This window comes from Papio anubis, chromosome 14 (assembly GCF_008728515.1).
Source record: "Papio anubis isolate 15944 chromosome 14, Panubis1.0, whole genome shotgun sequence".
Classification (NCBI taxonomy): domain Eukaryota; kingdom Metazoa; phylum Chordata; class Mammalia; order Primates; family Cercopithecidae; genus Papio; species Papio anubis.
Genome location: NC_044989.1, coordinates 90,457,253 through 90,477,195, shown reverse-complemented (window position 1 = coordinate 90,477,195; position 19,943 = coordinate 90,457,253). Strand labels below are relative to the sequence as shown.

Below are 19,943 nucleotides of genomic sequence, written 5' to 3'. Positions count from 1 at the left end.
ATGAGGGGGTGGATATAGGGGACGGAGGCCTGGAAATTAGTTTATTACTTTTAGCTCTTCAGTTACAAGCAATAATAATCGCTTCTAGCTTATTTAAGCAAAAAGTATACTATGAAAGGAGCTTTCTAGAAGGATATTGGGTATATTCATTTCTTAGTGCTGCTGTAACAAATTACCACCAACTTTGTGGTTTAAACAATGCAATGTATTATCTTACAATTATGGAGGTCAGTCTGGAATGTGTCTCACTGGGCCAAAATAAAAGAATCAGCAGGATTGCAATGCTTCGGGGGGCTCTAGGGGAGAGTCAATTTCCTTGCCTCTTCCAGCTTCCAGAGGCCACCTGCGTTCCTTGGCTAGTGGCCCACTCCCATCTTCGCTGCTTGGGTTTTTCTCACACTGCTTTACTCTGACCCTCCTGACTTCTTCTTTTACATATAATAACGCTTGCAATTTACACCAGGCCCACCTCAATATGCAGGATACTCTCACATCTCAAAGAAGCTTAACTTTAATCACAGATGCAAAGTCCCTTTTGCTGTGTAAGGTAACATATTCACAGAATGTGGGGATTAGAATGTGCACGTTTTTGGGGTGCCATTATTCTGCCTATCATGTGAAGTAACTTTCAAAATGGAAAGACACGCTGAAGAACAAGTCAGGGATTTCTGGCAGGCCAAAAATGACAGAAGCCAGAAAACACTGGTCCCCTCACTCAGATGGGTAAGAGCCAATCATGTTTTTTGTCAGTTAGCAAAAGATTGAGATTCCAAACAAATCATGTGACTGCCCTAGTCATGTATGAACTCCTTGGTCAGTGAAGGGCGGCACACCTTGATCAATACTCCCTACAAGACTGTATCCAATGAGGCCAGTGATGTTCCTCAAAGCAGAGCTGGAGAGCTAATCCCAGGAGAGAGGCGTGTTGGTGGTGGGCAGGCAGACAAAGCTTAGCCATGAAGGAGGAGTAGGGACAGCACCCCAGGCACGGAGGCTCAAGTGAGATGACACCCATGGGAAGCTCTGACAAGGTCAGCTGCTTCTGTTTCTGATCCTGATGATGATGGTGATCAACACCAGCCCAGTGACAAAAAAGTACATAGTATATTTAGTAGATGTTCCCAACACAGAGAAATGGTAAATATTCAAGGCGATGAATACTCCAAACATTCTACCTTGATCATTACACATTCAGTGCATGTAATGAATACTTGCGTGTATGCCATAAATATGTGAAATATTATGTATGTATATAAAAGAAAAAAGTGTGGCCAGGTGACACCAATACTTTGGAGAGGAAGGCATGTCTTCTTCATAATATCACAAAACTATTTTCACGACAAAGACACAGCTATTCAAATTAGTCTCTGAGCCAGGGCTGTCTCATGGCAGTGAGGACTCTGGTTCCCTTACAGACTAGCAGAAAGAAGATGGGGCTTACTGACCATGGCCTTGAGGAGGCTGAACATGCAGGCCAAATGGAGACACAGACAGCCTGGGCTTGGTCCTGCTCCATCCCCTTCCAACCTGGTGACATATAGCGAGTCACTCTGGCATGGGTCACTCATGCTTCCTGTGAGGTTCCACCAAGGTAGCAAATCCATCAACACCTTACTGAAGCACAAGGCCCTGTGTACTGTTGACTTGACGAAAGGCATGGTTGTGGTGATCACATATGTGTGTGCTATGCCATTGAATGCTGGAAACTTTTCTCACCCCAGCACTGCCGACTCCCCTTTACCCAGTCTTATTGTTCTCACTGTAACACGCTATATAGTTTGCTTCTTACATTTATTGTTTGTGTCTCCCACTAGCATGTAAGTCCCACAAGTGCTTTGCTCTTTGATGTATGCCAAGAACCCACTGCAGCACTTGGCACTTGTAGGAACTCCATAAGATTTTTATAAATGAAGAAAGGAAAAAAAAAAAAAAAAAAAAAAAACAGAGAGGGAGGGAGAAAGGAAAGGAAGGCTTCTATTTAAATGATGGCCTTCTCCTTATTTCTATAGTAATATGACTTCCCCTGCAAAGTAGATGCATTTTGGAAAAAGTGTATAAATAAACTCAGGTGGTTTTGAATTTCATTTTCCTAACTGTAATTGTAATCATGGATCTTTATGTTTAGTGAAAAAGTTTTGGCCCTTATGCCTTACATCTGAGAATCCCAAAGTATTGGTTTGTTAGGGCTCCCATAAAGAACCATAAACTGGGTGGTTTAAAACAACAGAAATTTATCGTCTCCTGGCTCAGGAGGCCAAAGTCTGAACCCCAGTTGTTGATTTATTCCAAGAGCTCTGAGAGAGAATCTGTTCCAAGCCTCCCTTCAGTTTGTGGTAGCTCCAGAGTTCCTCGGCTGGTGGCATCAAAACTCCAGTCTCTGCCCGCATCTTCACATGGCTGTCTTCTCTCTGTGTTTCTGTGTCCAGATTGTCCTATAAGGACAGAGTCATACTGAATTAGGGCTCGCTCGAATGACTTCATCTTAAGTTGATCTGTATCTGTAAAGACCTTATTTCCAAGTAAGGTCACATTCACAGCTACTGGGGGGTAGGACCTCAACATATCTTTTTGGGGGACATAATTCAACTCATAATACCCAACGTGATAACAGTTCATCTCATGAAATTTAATGTCTCTCAAAAGGTGATCTCAGGGCATTTAATCTGTGGCAGAAACTCCCATAGGAAACATTCCAACCAGAGCTCCTTTCACAGCTGGTCACTCCTCCTACCCCATCCGAGGTCCTGGGGCCGAGTGAGGCAGTGGGGACAAGAGGAAGGCTGTCTTGGGAGTAGAAAGAGAAGACCTTATTCACTCGGCCCTCTGTTCGTGAATGAGCTATCCAGCACAGGATATAATAAATAGCTTTAGGAATGGTAGACTCCCAACATTTTTTTTTATCCCAATTATCCTAATCAATTAAACAAAGTCTAGAACATGTCTTGAAATGCGGGCATTGGTACATTATGAAACTTACACAGAATTTAAAAACTTACAAGGACTAAATAAAATAGGAACTGACATCTAATATTCTCTTCCCACATTCCCACGCACTGTCTGGCTCAACCAACCCCAGCCCTCAATCTCATCCTGGTGGACACATGCCTAGTGATGTGATCAGCTGGCTCTCAGGGGGCTGGTGAAGATGGGTATACAGCTTTTGCCAATTTCCATGGCATAACTACTCCAAATACGGCCAATTTCAAACTACCAACATGAAGGCACAGACACAGAGTTTGGAAGAGATATTAACAATTGGCTATTGCAAGCTGATATAAGCTAGCTCCAGCACACCACCACCGCCACCTTTGAGCTCCTTGTGTTAGTACAGGGGTTGGTAAACTGCAGCCTAAAGGCCAAATACAGCTTGTTGCCTGTTTTGTGTACTTGCCAACACAGCCATGCTGTCTATGGCCTTCTTTGTACTGTAACAACAGAGCATGTGGCAGGATATATAGAATCTGGCACTCTATGAAAAGTACTGACTCCTGCGCTACAGGAGAAGAGACCACAGATTGGCTTCAGCTTCCAAACATTCATCCCTGAGTCAGTCTAGAGCCTGAAATTTAGAGCCTGCAGCACAGTTTCCACCAGAGGGCTGAAATGCATGATAGTTGGGGTTTCCACCTCTCAGCCAAAAGCCTACTCAATTTTTTACTGCAAAAACATGCTATCATCGTTATTTTTTACTTAGCCCACCTTTCCTTGGCAATTTTCCATAGGAAAATGCATTCTAAAGTTCAAGTAATCAGGAGACTTGGAGCCTCTGGACACCCCCTTGTTCCTTGCCCGCAGTCCCTGGCAGAAGGTGCTTTATCAGAGAGGCTTCATGCAGGGGCTCAGGACAGGATCAGAGGTCAGTTGCACCAAGGGGGCAGGGACAGCAGAGGGGACGGTTCAGTACATTGTCATGGTCCTGGTGATTCCTGGTCCATGAGGGAATTTTCACATGCATTGGGTGATTGACAATCACCAATTGAGGGAGAATTTGTGTGCCCATTTTATAGGTGAGGAAACAGACGTAGAGACATCAAGTAACTTTACTACAGTCATGTGGCTTTTAAGTGGCAGACTTTCAGGTGTTGTGACTCCTAGTCCAGAGTTCTTTGCACTGCCCCTGAGGTGCTAAAACTCTACTGTGCTATAAGACCCACTTGAGGGAGCTTCCTAAAAAGAGAGATTGCACAACCTGAGATTCTTGTTTAACTGTTTTGGGATGTAGCTCAGGGATTTAGCTGCCTTAAAAAAAAAAACCTCCCAAGTAATTCTGATGCAAGTGGTTCTTTCTTGTTCACCCTTTGAAGAAACACTGCCTCCTCCCGATACATTTCATTAGAAAATGGTAATATGTTTTTCAGCCTGAGAGCCATTTCTGGGTGACTAGCCCAAGCCCACACTGGGTGACTGGACATTGGCAGCCCGCTGTACTAGCTTTCAGTCTAGGCTTAAATACACATGATAGGAGATGTCCTACTCCAGATGATATGAGTCTGAACCATGGAAAAATTCCATCGTGTGGCACATCTGGTGGCTGTGCACTGTCCCCAGCAGTGAGGCACCCAGCGAAGACAGCAGCTGGGAGAGGCTTATTTACATGCAGTGGGACAGTGTGGGCTAGACTGCTGAGCCCTCTGCAGTTTACTCTGTGTCAGGCAATGAGGGTGAAAGGCTGAGCAGACCCAGGAGCAGACCGTACCCTCCAGGGAGACAGGTATCAGTCAGGCCAACCCCAGTTGTAAATGGAGAAGCAGTGCCCAGGCATGACCGGGGGTGTATCCAACCAGGAAATCTACATATAAACATAAGAGGAGAAAATGAACAGATGTTGCTCTTATATTTATATGTAGATATTTATGAAGAGCGTATAATTTTGCTTTGTGTGTTTTAAGAAGTTTATAAGTATGCCTTAAAAATGTTTAGTATATACTGTATGTATCGTTTCCATTAGGTATTTTGTTTTTCATACTTATCCACATTGACATTGTAGCAACAGCATAACACAACAACCCCCTCTACAAAAGCAGAAGGAAGTGAAGCTTTGGAAGGAAGCACCCAGCAAGCTTGCCCCTTTCAGGTGGGTACAGTGAGCAGGAGCCAGTGAGGTTGAGATCCTTTGAGAGGAGGCAGTCTTTAACCAGGAAAACTCTGCACTGCATCCTGGCCACACCTAACCCTTGGACAATGGTGCTTGGAGCGCCTTCCCGCTCTTATGGCTTGCGATTTCTTTCTCCCGCTCTTCACCCATGATGATTAAATCTTCTCCTACAGAGTTGGACAACAAAGCCTTGATTTCCTGCCTCCCCTGGTGTGATCACGAGGCATAGACGTGGCCAGGAACATGTAGGTGTCTTTGAAAGCTAAACAAGTTCGTACATTTCCAACCTCATTTCACCCACCAGGAAAATGGGAAAATAATAAAACCTATTTTACATAGGGTTGACAGGAGGAGTTAAGAGGGATTCAGTGAAAGTCCGTTATTATCATTTGTAGTAGTAGTGTTGATAATATCAACGGAAAGTTCATTATGATTATTAGTAACAGTAATAACCCTCTTTTCTGTGCCTTCTCAGTGGGGGGCCCAGGCCATCAGCAATGCCCAGGGTGTCATGGATCTCTGTTGCATCGGGCATCAGCTGTACCAATGGTGAGGACAGTGCAAGGGTGGGGATGACAGGGCAAGGCAGGAAGCACCCAGAAGCAGAAGCTTCGTGGGGTGAAGATGGCAGGAGCTTAGGAACAGTCAGAGGGGTGTGCCTTCTCTTGTGGAGGCTTTCTGAGTGGGCAGGACCTGCTGCAGTGGTGGCCATGGATTCACGTGAATATGGGTGGAATTAGGCATTCAGCTGCGTTAGCTGTGCCTAGAAGGAGGAACTCTAAATGGAGAACTTGTCCCTATCGCCACCTCTGATCGGCAGATGATCCATCCATCAGTGTCTGAGCTCAGGTGTGCATGGGGGTGGGTAAGAGCCCACACACAGGGCTGATAACTGAGTCTATTTAGAACAACAGATGTAAAATCTGGCAATGTAAAATGTGATAGATTACTTTGTCAATTAGCAATTTATACTATATAATTATATACGTACATAAACATAAACACACGCAGTATTGTCTCCTACTCATTCCATAAACCTGATACCTTTAGCTGGGATTCCCAGCTTTCACTCTCTTCTCTGTCATCTACTGTCTATATCCTCCCCATCCTGTAAATCTGGCTTATATGCCACTTCTTCCCTAAAGGCCTCCCTCAATCCCTTGCTGGAAGTGACATTTTCCTCTTTGAGCTGCCCCTGCCTGTGCTTTGGTGAGGTCAGCTATATTGCAGTATCTTGTATTGCAGTTGTCACATCATTGTATAGGATTAATTTCTGACACACTCCATATTTTTCAAAGGGCCTAGTGTGAGGCTTTAACAGTAACTACACCACCATGCCTAGCTAATTTTTTGTATTTTTGGTGGAGATGAGATTTCACTGTATTGGCCAGGCTGGTCTCGAACTCCTGAAGTCAGGGCAGTTTTGCAGTCATTTATATCCACTTTTAACATATGCAGATTAAGGGGCAATTTATGCAGAAATTTCTAGGGAATTGATAATAACTTTTCGGTCATCGAGTGATTGCCATGGAAGGGGGGTTAATGTCCTGGTGTTGCCATGGGAACAGTAAACTGACATGGTGAACTGGTGGGTATGTCTTACGAAAAGCTCCTTCCACCCAAGCCCTGTTTCAGTTAGTCCTCAATTTGGTCCATTGTTCCAGTCTTGCCTCCAGAGTCAAGTCCCACCCCCTACCTCATAAGGAGAGATGTAAATACATGGAATAGAATTGAGAGTCCAGAAATAATCTCATACATCTATGATCAATTGATTTTCAGCAAAGGTGCCAAGACCATTCAATGAGGGAAAGAATCATATTTTCAACAAATGGTGCTGGATAACCACATGTGAAAGAATGCAACTGGCCCCTTATCTCACACCATATACAGAAATAAACTCAAAATGACTCAAGTACTTAAATGTAATAGCTAAAACTATAATATTCTTAGAAGAAAACAGGCATACATCTTTATGACCTTGGATTTGGTGGTTGATTCTTAGATGACACTAAAAGCACAAGCAAGAACAACAACAACAAAAAATAGGTACATTGGACCTCGTCAAAATTTAAAACTTTTAGACTGGGTGCAGTGGCCTACACCTGTAATCCCAGCACTTTGGAGGCTGAGGCAGGAGGATCTCTTGAGCCCAGGAGTTTGAGAGTTTGAGACCAGCCTGGTGGTGAGACCCTGTCTCTACAAAGAAAAAAAAAAATTACCTGGGTGTGGTGCACGCTTGTAGTCCCCGCTACTTGGGAGGCTGAGATGGGAGGATTGTTTGAGCCCAGGAAGCTGAGGCTACAGTGAGCCGAGATTGTGCCACTGCACTCCAGCCTGGGTGACAGAACAAGACCCTGTCTCAAATAAATAAATAAATAAATAAATAAATAAATAAATAAATAAATATAGATCTCTGGATCTTGCCTTCAGAGACTGACTCAACTAACTGGTCTGGGTGGGAGCCCAGCCATTTGTATTTTTTGAAAACTCTCCAAGTGATTTTATTGTGCAGCCAAGGTTGAGAATCACTGTATCTTAGGGTTGGACTCCTAACTGGAAACAGTTTGCACCATCAGGTGTCACAGCAATCTGATAATAGTTAAGCTTTCCTCCTAGATTTTCTGATATTAGATGAGTCATGTTTACAAGTTTTTACCAAGAGACAAACTATCTTTCTGCCCTTACTTTCTCTCGTATACTATTCTAATCCCAGCACCCTTTGGAACTTCCACTGGGAGATGAATCTAGAAAGTGACTCTCTTGGCTACAACAGAGAGTAATGTTGGCCTGTTTGTGCCAGATCCAGCTGGTGTTAAGGGTGGGACAGCACCTCTCTGAAATCCCCTCCTCTCCCGTCAGATTCAGTCCCCCATTTACATTACATACAGTCATCACTATGGGTTTCTATTACCTTGCTAGGGCATTTGGAGGTGACATATATACCAACTATTAGTTTTGAACCGTGGTTCCCAAAGTGTGGACTGTAGGGGCACCTCAGCACACTCACGAGGTGTCATGGGATATTTAAATATTTTGAGAAAAACACAGTGACATCTGTCAGGCCCATGAAAACCATTGCCATTAAATTGTTTCAACGCAATTACTTAACAAGCAGAACTGGCCAGGCATGGAGGCTCACGCCTATAATCCCAGCACTTTGGAAGGCCGAGGTGGGCGGATCACGAGGTCAGGAGTTCGAGACCAGCCTGACCAACATAGTGAAAACCTGTCTCTACGAAAAACACAAAAATTAGCCGGGCATGGTGGCATGCACCTGTCATCCCAGTTATTCAGGAGACTGAGGCAGGAGAATTGCTTGAACCCGGGAGGCGGAGGTTGCAGTGAGCTCAAATTGTGCCACTGCACTCCAGCCTGGGTGACAGAGTGAGACTCCATCTCGGAAAAAAAAAAAAAAAAAAAAAAGAGAGAGAGAGAAACAGAACTGTCAGGTGTTTGTTTTGGCTTAAAGTACTCTGTGAAGAAATTCCTGGTACACTAAAGATGCCATGAACTGAGAGAGTTTGGGAACCTCTGCTTTAGAAGCTAGAGGTAGCATTCCTTGGGCACAGTACTGCCTTGGGGTCTGCAAATCCTTTCGATGGTGCATTTAGGTGTGGCAAGACAGCTCTTACAGTGGGACCAGGATATGTTTGGAGACAGAGGGAACTAGATTGAGCTGCCTGATAAAGACATGGCAGCCCAGCAGGGTGTAGTGACTCATGTCTGTAATCCTAGTGCTTTGGGAGGCTGAAGTGGGAGGATTGCTTGAGGCCAGGCGTTTGAGATCAGCCTGGGAAACAATAAGACCTCTACAAAAAAAAAAAAACAAAAACAAAAACAAAAAAACATTAACCTCATGTGGTGGCATGTACCTGTAGTCCCAGCTACCTGGCAGGCTGAGGTAGGAGGATCACTGGAGCCCAGGAGGGTGGTGCTACAGTGAGCCATGACTGTGCCACTGCACTCCAGCCCGGGTGACAGAAAGAGATCCTCTCTCAAAGATAAATTAATTAAATAAATAAATATACAATGGCCATGGCATCCCTAGAAAGACAAGGGCCTGGGAATGGGTAGAAGTCGAGGGAAATGAGAAGTGAGAGGGGGCCCTGGAGCTGGAACTGGGGGAGCAGGATGGCCTCTGAGAAGTTCCTGATGCGGTGTCACTGATGTGTCTGATGTCTGGTTGTAAGTGTTTGCTGGGCTCATGTCATCCCTCATATCCGCTAGCTCCTTGCTAGTCAAAGTGTGGTCTGGGGATCAGCGGCATCAGCATCACTTGAGAACTTGCTAGAGATGCAGAGTCTAGAGCCCCACCTGGGGCCCAGAAACAGAACCTGCATTTTAACAAGCTCCCCAGGTGATTCTCACACACGCTGGCATTTGAGAAGCACTGGGCTAGTTGACAGGTTCTCAGGCATAGCTGACCTTGAAATATCCAGGGAGCAGGCTTGGCATCAGGATGTTTAAAAGTCCTCCAGGTGTTTCTAAAGCCAGGTTTGAGGAATTACTGGGCTGATACAAATGTTTTGTGATAGTGTTGTGTGTGTGTGTGTGTGTGTGTGTGTTGAGGGGAGGTCTGGGTCAGTTTGACACCAACACAGGAAACAATTGAAATATGTGAGCCATGAGAGAGGTCAGGAGAGAAAAGAAATTAGTGACACGAGAGGTACTCCTCAGGTGTTAGGAAATAGGGTAGAGCAAACTGGGTTTTCCACCATATGTTGGATAGGGGTTCAAGTAAATTCTACTTAAAAATTACAAACAGGGGCTGGGCACGGTGGCTCGTGCCTGTAATCCCAGCACTTTGAGAGATTGAGGTGGGCGGATCACAAGATTAAGAGATCAAGACTGTTCTGGCTAACATGGTGAAACCCTGTCTCTACTAAAAATACAAAAATTAGCTGGGCGTGGTGGTGCGTGCCTGTAGTCCTGACTACTCAGGAGGCTGAGGCAGGAGAATCGCTTGAACCTGGGAGGCAGAGGTTGCAGTGAGCCAAGATCGTGCCACTGCACTCCAGCCTGGTGACAGAGTGAGACTGTGTCTCAAAAAAGAAAAAAAAAAAAAAAATACAAGCAGGATGATCCCAAGCCTGCAGGACTTGGAGACATCTAGGTGACTGACACTCAGTCACAAACATAATTGGTCACAAGGCTGATGAAATTCACAACAGACCTTCAGATGGTATGCACTCAAGTGAAGGCCACAAGTCCGCCTAAAGAAATGCTATATTCAGACATTTAGCATCAATCTCCATCGAGCAAAGTTAGTCCAAATCAGCGGGTTCCAAAAACACTTTCCTAAGACAAATTCTGTATTTGCCTTTAATATCAGTCATCCCAGCCCTTGGAATAGAGGAGCAAATGATACCAGTGGTACCTTACCACAATGCGCCAAGGTATTATACTCTCATGCTCCATTTTCTCCCTCTGTCTATGTCACTATTAACTCATCGTCTTCTGGTGCAGGCCCTCCTGGGAGAAAAAGTCTACTCTTGTACCTTGGAGCAAGTTGCTCAGAGTAGGTATTGAGGATAAAATTTGGAAAGTTAGAAAAGCTATTAGGAGGAGATCCTTCTAGTTGAAAACACAGCCTGGCCAAGTCAATGATGCTATTTCATCTCCCCAGCCATGCAGGTTCACAGCTAAGGAAGACAATTTAGGCTTGGGCTAGAGGATGGGAAAGGCCAAAGTTACTGATGCCACAGCCCAGAGAGGTATTTCAGTTATCTGAGGGTGAGGACCACAAACCCGGTTCAGGGATGTGCAGTATTGACAGCTGTGAGTGGATGCCTGGAGTTCTGGTGCGTCTTCTAGCACAATGATACCTGAGACTCTTGCATCATTGGGAATAATAAAATGGGAGTGGATAGATATGAAATTATGATAGCAATAAGCAATCAGCTAATAGCTTCACTGATGGGACAGATTAAAGATGACTGCAAATTCTTTGTTCCAGGGTTGGGATACAGGCAGCATGTGTATTGGAACGCTGATAGTCTGAGGCCATGAAAGGTCCACCTGCAGTAGTGGTAGGAGGAACAAGCCTCACTTTCTTCAATGGGGGTCCCTGTGTGTGACTGCTGTCTTGATTCCGTGGGTGGCCAGTTCCATTCGTGTGGTTCTTTGGTCCACTTGACTCTGGGGTGGCTCTGTAATCGCTTGACCAATAGAATGTAGTGGAAATGATGTTGTAACCATTTCCAGCCTCTTCCAGTCTGAAGGAACTGCAGCTTTTATTAATACTTTCTGTCCCTTGGAATACTTGTTCTTGCCACCCAGCCATCATATAGTGAGAAATTCTAAGCTGCCCCATTAAGAGGCCCACACGGTAATAAACTGGGGTCTTGCATACAGCCCTGGCTGCACTCCTAGCTGACAACTAGTAGCAACTTGTCACCAGGTGAGTGAACCATTTAGGACTGCATCCTCCAGCCCCAGTTGAGCAATGTGGAACAGAGTAAACCATCTCAGCTTAGCCCTGCTCAAATTGCAGAATTATGAGCAAAATAATCCATTAGGCTTTGGGCTGATTTGTTCCAGATTACTGGAACAGAATTTGGTACCAGAGTGAGGTGCTACAGCAATGAAGGCTTAAGACATGTGACTTTGGCTTTGGGTCTGAGTGGCAGGGGGAGCTTGGCAGGCATCAAGGAAACTGTTAAGGAGGGTTGAAGGATGGTGAGGAATATGGGAAGCTAGAGGAAAAAATGATGCTTGGTGTGTAGTGGTGGGAAGTTTAGCAAAACTCACCTGAAGTAATGTGGGAAATTGTAAGAACTCAGAACGATTTAAGGACATGTTTTATAGATCCTTTAAGAAACTTCTAGGGCTGGTCCCATGGAAGCCTCACACATGGTAGAGAAAAGCTGCCTTGAAAAGAAACATAAGTATGTTTTTGGTCTAATAAAATTGATTATAAATGGATAATGCAAAACATTTTAAAGAATTGTACTAGCTTACATTAGCAGATTTGGATCCGGTGATTGTTACATTCTGGTACCGAGCCCCTGAATTACTGCTTTAAGTAAGGCATTATACCAAAGCTATTGATATTTGGGCTATGGGGTGTATGTTTGAAGAATTACTAATGTCAAAACCAGTATTTCACGGTCGACAAGAGGACATCACAACTAGTAATCTTTGTCACCATGACTGGCTGGACAGAATACTCAATGTAATGGGATTTCCTGCAAATAAAGATTGGGAAGATGTAAAAAAGATGCCTGAACATTCAACATTAATGAAATATTTCAGAAGAAATAAGTATACTAAACTGCAGCCTTATCAAGCATATGGAAAAACACAAAGTTAAACCAGATAGTAAAGCATTCCACTTGCTTTAGAAGTTTCTTACCATGGACCCAATAAAGTGAATTACCTCGGAACAGATTCCCCATTTCTTAGAAGACCCACTTCCTACATCAGACATTTTTGCCGGTTATCAAATCCCTTACCCCAAATCAGAATTTTTAATGGAAGAAGAACCTGATGACAAAGGAGACAAAAGGAACCACCACCAGCAGCAGGGCAATAACCACATGAATGGAACTGGCCACCCAGGAATCAAGACAACAGTCACACACAGAAGAAAGTGAGGCTTGTTCCTCCTACCACTACCTCAGGTGGACTTTTCATGGCCTCAGACTATCAGTGTTCCAACACACATGTTGCCTATATCCCAACCCTGGACCAAGCACATCCCAGCCGAAGAGCAGCATGGGATACTCAGTTACCTCCCAGCAGGCTCCACAGTACTCACATCAGAAACATGGGTGCTGATCTGCATCGGAATCTTGTCAATGCACTGTTGTGAATGCTGCAGGGCTGACTGTGCAGCTCTCTGTGGGAACCTGGTATGGGCCATGAGAACGTACTGTACAACCACACCTTCCTGGTAGCCAAGTTCTACCACTTTTCACAGATTGAGGTAGTGGCTTCCAGGCTGTACCTATTTTGGAGTTAGACCTGAAAAGAAAGTGCTAGCACAGTTTGTGGTGTGGATTTGCTACTTCCATAGTTAACTTGACATGGCTCAGACTGACCAATACATTTTTTTCAGTGATAGTCTGTAGCAGTTGAAGCTGAGACTGTGCTAGGGGCAAGCATTTGTCTTCATATGTCATGAATTCTTCCAGAGTAACAACATTATATGACCAATAGTACACACACAGACACAAGGTTTAACTGGTACTGAAAACACACAGTATGTGTTAGCTCAGTGAAATAACCAAGACTCAAAATGAGATTATTTTGGTACACCTTTCTTTTTAGTGTCTTATCAGTGAGTTGATTCATTTTCTACATTAATCAGTGTTTTTTGACCAAGAATATTGCTTGGATTTTTCTGAGGTACAAAAAGCCACATAGCTTTTTCAGAAAGGTTTCAAAACTCCTAAAGATTAATTTCCAAGTTATAAGTTTGTTTTTATTTTCAATCTATGACTTGACTGGTATTAAAGCTGCTATTTGATAGTAATTCAATATATTCTCATTGATGTAAACCTGTTTGGTTCAGCAAACAAGCTAAAATGATTGTCATAGACTGTGCTTTATTTTTGCTGTTGGTGTTGCTGATTCGTGAGCATGCTTTAAGATGAAGAAAGCATGAATGTTAACTTCCTTAAAAAGGTGCAGCATCCAATTCGAATATTTTTGTCCTGATTTTAGAGCTGGTTGGTGTAGTGCTATTAAAATTTTGTTCAACATGGACACAGAGAGGGGAACAACACACACCAGGGCCTGTTGAGGCGTGGCGGTGAGGGGAGGGAACTTAGAGGACAGGGAAAAATGTATAAAGCAGTTAGGAATATATGTAACAATGAGTACTATGATGCACGTTTACTAAGCACATAATACATGTTAGGTACTCTCTCTCTCGCTCTCTGTGTATTGCACTTAACTCTTATAACAACCCTAGCACATAGATAAAGGAACGGGGGCTTTGAGGCTAAATTGCCCAAGGTCCCATGGCTGATAAGTGGAAGAGAGGCTGTAGTTTTCTGTCTCCAGGGCCATGGTCCTAACTTTATACTATGCAATATCTTAAGCACTATGAACATTTAATGTCCGTCCTTCCTGTCTTTGAGCGCGCGCGCACGCGTGTGTATTTATAAATATAGAGGCATGCATGGAAAAATTAATTTATAACCTATTTTTGTCACTAACAGTATATCTCCAATGCCTTTCTGTCACAAGATAGCCTTCTACAGATCGTTTTTAACTGCTGCATTTTGTTCTATTGAATGTGTAAAGATGCGCGAAAAACCTCATGCTCTTTTCAGCCATTACAGGAGTTTTTAGTAAGGGGAGACCCATCTTTGTTAGGAGAACTTCTTGTTAGTCTTCCCTGGGGATCCGGACTCCTCAAATTGTAACAAAATCACAAATTATGGTCATTAAAATGTTTTTTGAAAGAGAGTTTGTCCTGTTTATTATCCTGGCCTTTGTTTTGGTGAAGTCCGATATGGGTAAGGAATAAAGATTGGGCAGTAGTGGGGGAAGAGGGGTGAGTAAAATAGTTTTCAATAAGGAGGGATGAGACTGGAGCTAGTCAAGTTTTGGTTGGAAGTAAGGAGTGGGGGAGGGAGGAAGGAGGAGCAAGGGAGGGAGAGGAGAAGAGAAAGGAGAGGGAAGGGAGAAGAAGCCATCTAGGATCTAGTGGTTTCCTGACTAGACTGAGGCATGGAGAAAAGGGACAAGTGAGTGACGGGGTCATAAGTTGTTTTCTGTGGGGCTACACTGTAAACCCTCTTCACTTCTCCTACAAGTCTCCAGCATCTTCTATATTGCTAAGACATATTTGGGTCCAAGAGGTCCCTCTTTGGCATGGGAAGCTCGAAGGTGAGGAAAGAGGACAGCTTCTATGTGGGTTATATGTGGACGTGCTGCAGTTCATTGAAGGGATTTCATATTGTTGGACATTAGGTGTACCCTATAAGCTCAGCAGTGAGGCAAATATTTCTTTAGAGTATAGCTTCTAAAGAGGATTCCAGGTTAAAGAATAGGCACAGGACAAGGCTTTTAGTATATTGGAAATGGAAACTTTTTTGGGGGGCGAGTTGTTGTCTTAATATTTCATTTTTCTAGCTTGTGTGACATCCTTTTGAAAGCAGCAATTCTGGCCTTTGTGAGAGATTGTGAGCGCCTGCGGGTGTGTGGACTGGTGCGTCCCTTATTCCTGTCTGCACGGCCCCAGCTGGGCACAACGGATTGCTGTTACAGAATAATTTCCAAGGGCTGTGTCTCTAACCTTTGGTCTTATCCCGCATTACTGTAGATTTGGCCAATCGGCTTCTTAAGTGCCTCTTATGAACATAGATGTTGGCAGTGGAAGCTGAGGACAAGTCAGTGGTTGTTTTATTGAATACACAGGGTAACTCTCAACACAATGCTGACCTAAGAGAATTCCAGCCACTTTGATTCTCAGTCTCTTTATATCTGAAAGGGTTCTGCTCCACTTTTCCCAGATCAAAATGTCCCTGCAGCTATTCAGCAGAGCTGTCACAACCTGTAGAAAGGCACAGGATGAGAGTAGCCTGGGTGATGCTTCCTCTGGGGGAAAAGGTGATGACAGGTGCATCTGCACACCTATGTTCATAGGTAAGTCTGGGAGGAGGTGACCCCTCCTTTGGTTGAGGTGTTGAGGCATTTTGTTAGAATGGCACTGTTCCATGATCTGATGCGATCTGTGGGTATTTTGTGGCATGGCCACTACCGGTACCATGCTAGGAACAATGGCAGACTCTGCCTGCTAAGCCACAGCATGAGTCACACGAGCATTTGTGGGCTTTGTGAACTAAAGTTATCTGAAAAGGAATTTAGGGAAAGGGGACTTTATTCCAGCAAACAGTTTGCAGACCAGGGAGAGACAACCTTCAGTGTAAAATGAAGATGTGTGTGCTCCAAATGACAAAAGGAGAGTTTGTCTTTTAGAGAGAAAGTGTCCACCCAGGTTCCACTCATGCAAATGAAGGATGCAAACTTGCTTAGTTCTGATTTGTTTACACTTGCTGAATTCGGATTGGTCCGTGCAGGGTTTTCTGGGAACTCCAAATACATGTATGACCTCTAGTCAGAAAATGGCCACTTGGCTGTAATTTGAATTTAGGCCCAGTTAGTCACTCAGGATTAACCTCTTTTCAGAGTTCACAGCTCTGAACAATGGACTTAGACCTGCAGGACGTAGTCTGTTCCTAGCTCTGGGACTGCCTGTGCCTTTTGACTGTACTCAGTGAGCAGCTGTGGCTCTGGGCCCGGACCCACAGGGCCATAAGGCACAGAGGTATGCATGGAGCAGGCTGTCCTTGCTGAGTGATCATGAAGAAACACTTACATAGAGCAGCACCTTTCCTTCCAGTCTTTGTGATTTAACTCATTAGACCATTATAACAACAGAGGTAAAAAGGACAAGAGTCAGTCCTCTATTTAACCCACGAAGCACAGGTGGAGTCCAAGCTTAGTTTGCGACAGGGTGAACCAAAAGGATTCTTCTCTTGTAGTCCTCAAGCTCAGCTCTCTCCACGGGCCCTGGAGCAGGTGAGAAGGCCTCTGTCTTCCAGAGCCCACTGCCAATCAACTACATTTTCTTTTAGCCCAATTCTAGGACAGTGCTTTACCAACTGAAGGGTGCGATCCATCATAAGTTATAAAAATCAATTGAAAAACAGAAAGGAACAGAACAGAAAATAAAAGATGGGAATCTATTCAACATAGTAATGTTATGGAAAACGGGGTCTCAAACCAGACCCCAAGAGAGGGTCCTTGGATTTCACACAGGAAAGAATTCAAGGTGAGTTGCAGGGTGCGGTGAATTGAGATAGTTTATTGAAAGTTATTCCATTACAGAGTAGAGAATCCACAGAAAGCAAGTGGAGGAATATGCCATCATTAAATTTTTCCTATATAGGAATGTTGTCTATATAAAGACTAAACTAAGCTTTGCCTATGTGTGGGTGGGCTGACAGCACGAAAAAATTTATTCTCCTATTGATTTAAAGAAAACTATCCTTGACATTTTAGTGTGTTTAAGTACATCGAAGCTTAACTATAATTATCTTGAAAGCATATATTGTTATGGGTATTGGGACATCTGGGCTTTCTGTTGTAGAAGTTTGTCTTCGCAGGCATTACCAAGCCACTTCCTTAGCTGTAAACATCTTAGGGCCATGGGTCGTGACTGGCAAGTTTTAAGATGGGCTTGATTTGAAAATGGTGTTCATCTGGCTCTCCTAGGCTCTTGCTTTCCTAACAGTAAGGGTAAGTATTATGTTATGAAATGTCAATTCTGCCTTTAGCTTGGAAACTCTTGGTGAAATTCTCCTGTCTCTATTCAGCGGGGTATTCTGCATCCACATCTTCACAAGGAGCTGAAAACAAATTGGATGGAAGCAGCTGAATTTTATATTTTAATGTCATTTGGTGTGGAATTCAGATGTCCAAGCAACATTTTACACTACAAATCTGCAATTTTAATAATCACTCAAAGTACCTGAACCTCAATGCTTTCAGACAGACTTGGTATAAGAGCCACCACCTCTTTCTATTATAGCAGCCCTATCCTGGGGGTACAAATTTCTGCAGTGCTTCTGGCATATCTCTGATTAAACAAATGTCAACAAGGTTAAAACAAACATCATCTCTGATTTGTTTGTTTTAAAGCCTAGATTTACTCATTGAATATTTCACTCCTAGCATGTCTTGTAGTAGTTTTCTTCAGGGACCCTAACTATTGCTATTAAAAATATGTGCGCAGCTACATTTTTAAAAATCAGTTTGCAATGAAAACTTTAACTGAATAATCTCAGTGTTATTATTTGAAAATGAAATCTTTTCTTTTTGCTTTCTTGCTCTCATACCTAGTGCAGAGAGTTTTCACACCAGCTCATAAAGAGAATGATTCTGCCCTTGTGTGAACGTTTTGCCTTTCATCGTTAATTGCACCATTTTGTGACTGGCTTCTTGACATTGTTGTAACCAAGCTCAAAATGTACATTATTTCTTATTTTGCACTTGTAGACACTTAAGGAAGTTCCCATTCTTTGTTTCTTGCTTTTGTTTCCTGTGATAAGTTTTTATGCAGACTTTTTTTTTTTTTGAGACCGAGTCTTGCTCTGTCATCCAAGCTGGAGTGCAGTGGCATGATCTTGGTTCACTGCAACCTCTGCCTCCGGGTTCAAGAGATTCTCCTGCTTCAGCCTTCCTAGTAGCTAGGATTACAGGCGTGCACCACCACACCCAGCTAAGTTTTTCAAATTAGCCACCCCACCTGGCTAATTTTTGTATTTTGAGTAGAGACAGGGTTTCAACCATGTTGGTCAGGCTGGTCTCAACTTCCTGACCTCAGGTGATCCACCTGCCTTAGCCTCCCAAAGTTGCAGGTGCCATTCTAAGCTCAGGGCTCTGGCTGCCACAAGCCCAAGATGTGGTCTCCAACATGTGGCCATTCAATGTCATGGCGCCCTCTACTGGTCCTGGGAAGCGCAGCTCTGCCAGTAGCTCCAGGAGGGCACAGCTGTTGTGATGTTCTACAGATGACCAAAAGTCAATCTCTGGACTCCTTAGCAGCTAGGTCCTCTCTGTAGCAGGACCCAGGAGAAGGCAGGGGCTGAGGATGGCTCTCTTAGACATTTGTGATGAACCAAACGTGTGCATTCGTGAAACTTCTGTGAGCAAGCATGTGAGTAGAGATGGGTTATAAAAAGTCTTATGGTCTCACTACAGAGCTGGACTTGCTGTGTAGATGGTGCAGAGCCACTGAAGAGTTCTACTTGGGGGAATGGTGTGATTGGGTTTGCATTTTAGGAGGATTTCTTGGCCAGAATGAGGCGGGCAATTCAGAGAAGGGAGTGGCTAGAGGTAGGTGTGCAGTTATGGGCCGGGAATCCAGGTGATAAATGGGGTCTCTGAGCTTCAGGTGGGGGTGCCAGGTGTCTCCATCTACTCTGTACCTTCAAGACGGGACTTTTGGGCTGCCTTAGTGGTCTCTTATCCTCTATCTCCTGGTTGGGCTCAGGCAATGGGAGGTCAGAGGGAGGGAAGAGGGCTTGGTTAGAGTGCACCCGCACCCCTTCAGGTTGGCAGTGGCCACATTCCTCTACATAGAAGGCCATAGCTCCTGTCAGTGGCCCTCTCACACCCCCGGCTTTCTCAGCAGGTCACCCACCATCCCTTGCTCCTCCTCTTCCTCCAGAGAGGGTTGTGGATTTCTGCTGTCAGCAGCGCCTGGAACTCCACCATCTCCTGCTGCTTCCTCTGGACCTGCCTGCACCTTTTGTGTGTATACTCTGCCCCCTGTCAGCACCTGACTCATGTCAAAGAGTTTGAATTTTTTTCTCCAGGCAACGGGAGGCCATTGGAGGGTTTTAGACATTGAGAACAGATGTGTACTGTGGCAGCACTGATAACAGATGTGTATTGTGGAATCATCTGTCTGAAGTGACCAGGATGGTCCAAAAGAGCGAGAATTTGAGGCAAGCAAACCATCAGCAGACAGCAACAGAAATCCAGGTCATCAGCAAGGAAGCTGAGGCCCACGGGGTTGGATCAGAGAATGGGAGAGGGAAGCCAAACAATTCCATGAGCATGTCGGTTGCACATATTACTTGGTAACTAATTTTATTTTTATTTTTATGTTTTGAGACAGAGTCTCGCTCTGTCACCCACACTGGAGTGTAATGGCAGGCTCTCAGCTCACTGCAACCTCCGCCTCCCAGGTTCAAACAATTCTCCTGCCTCAGCCTTCCAAGTAGCTGGGACTATATGTGCGCACCATTACACCCAACTAATTTTTGTATTTTTAGTAGAGATGGGGTTTCACTGTGTTGGCCAGGCTGGTCTCAAACTCCTGACG

The 19,943-nt window shown here is 44.2% G+C and overlaps 1 pseudogene; it reads left to right on the top strand.

Annotated features, from left to right (window-relative positions):
- The first annotated feature begins 1,446 nt into the window (after positions 1 to 1,446).
- On the top strand, positions 1,447 to 18,209 carry LOC100998793 (annotated as a pseudogene).
- The last annotated feature ends 1,734 nt before the right edge of the window (positions 18,210 to 19,943 follow it).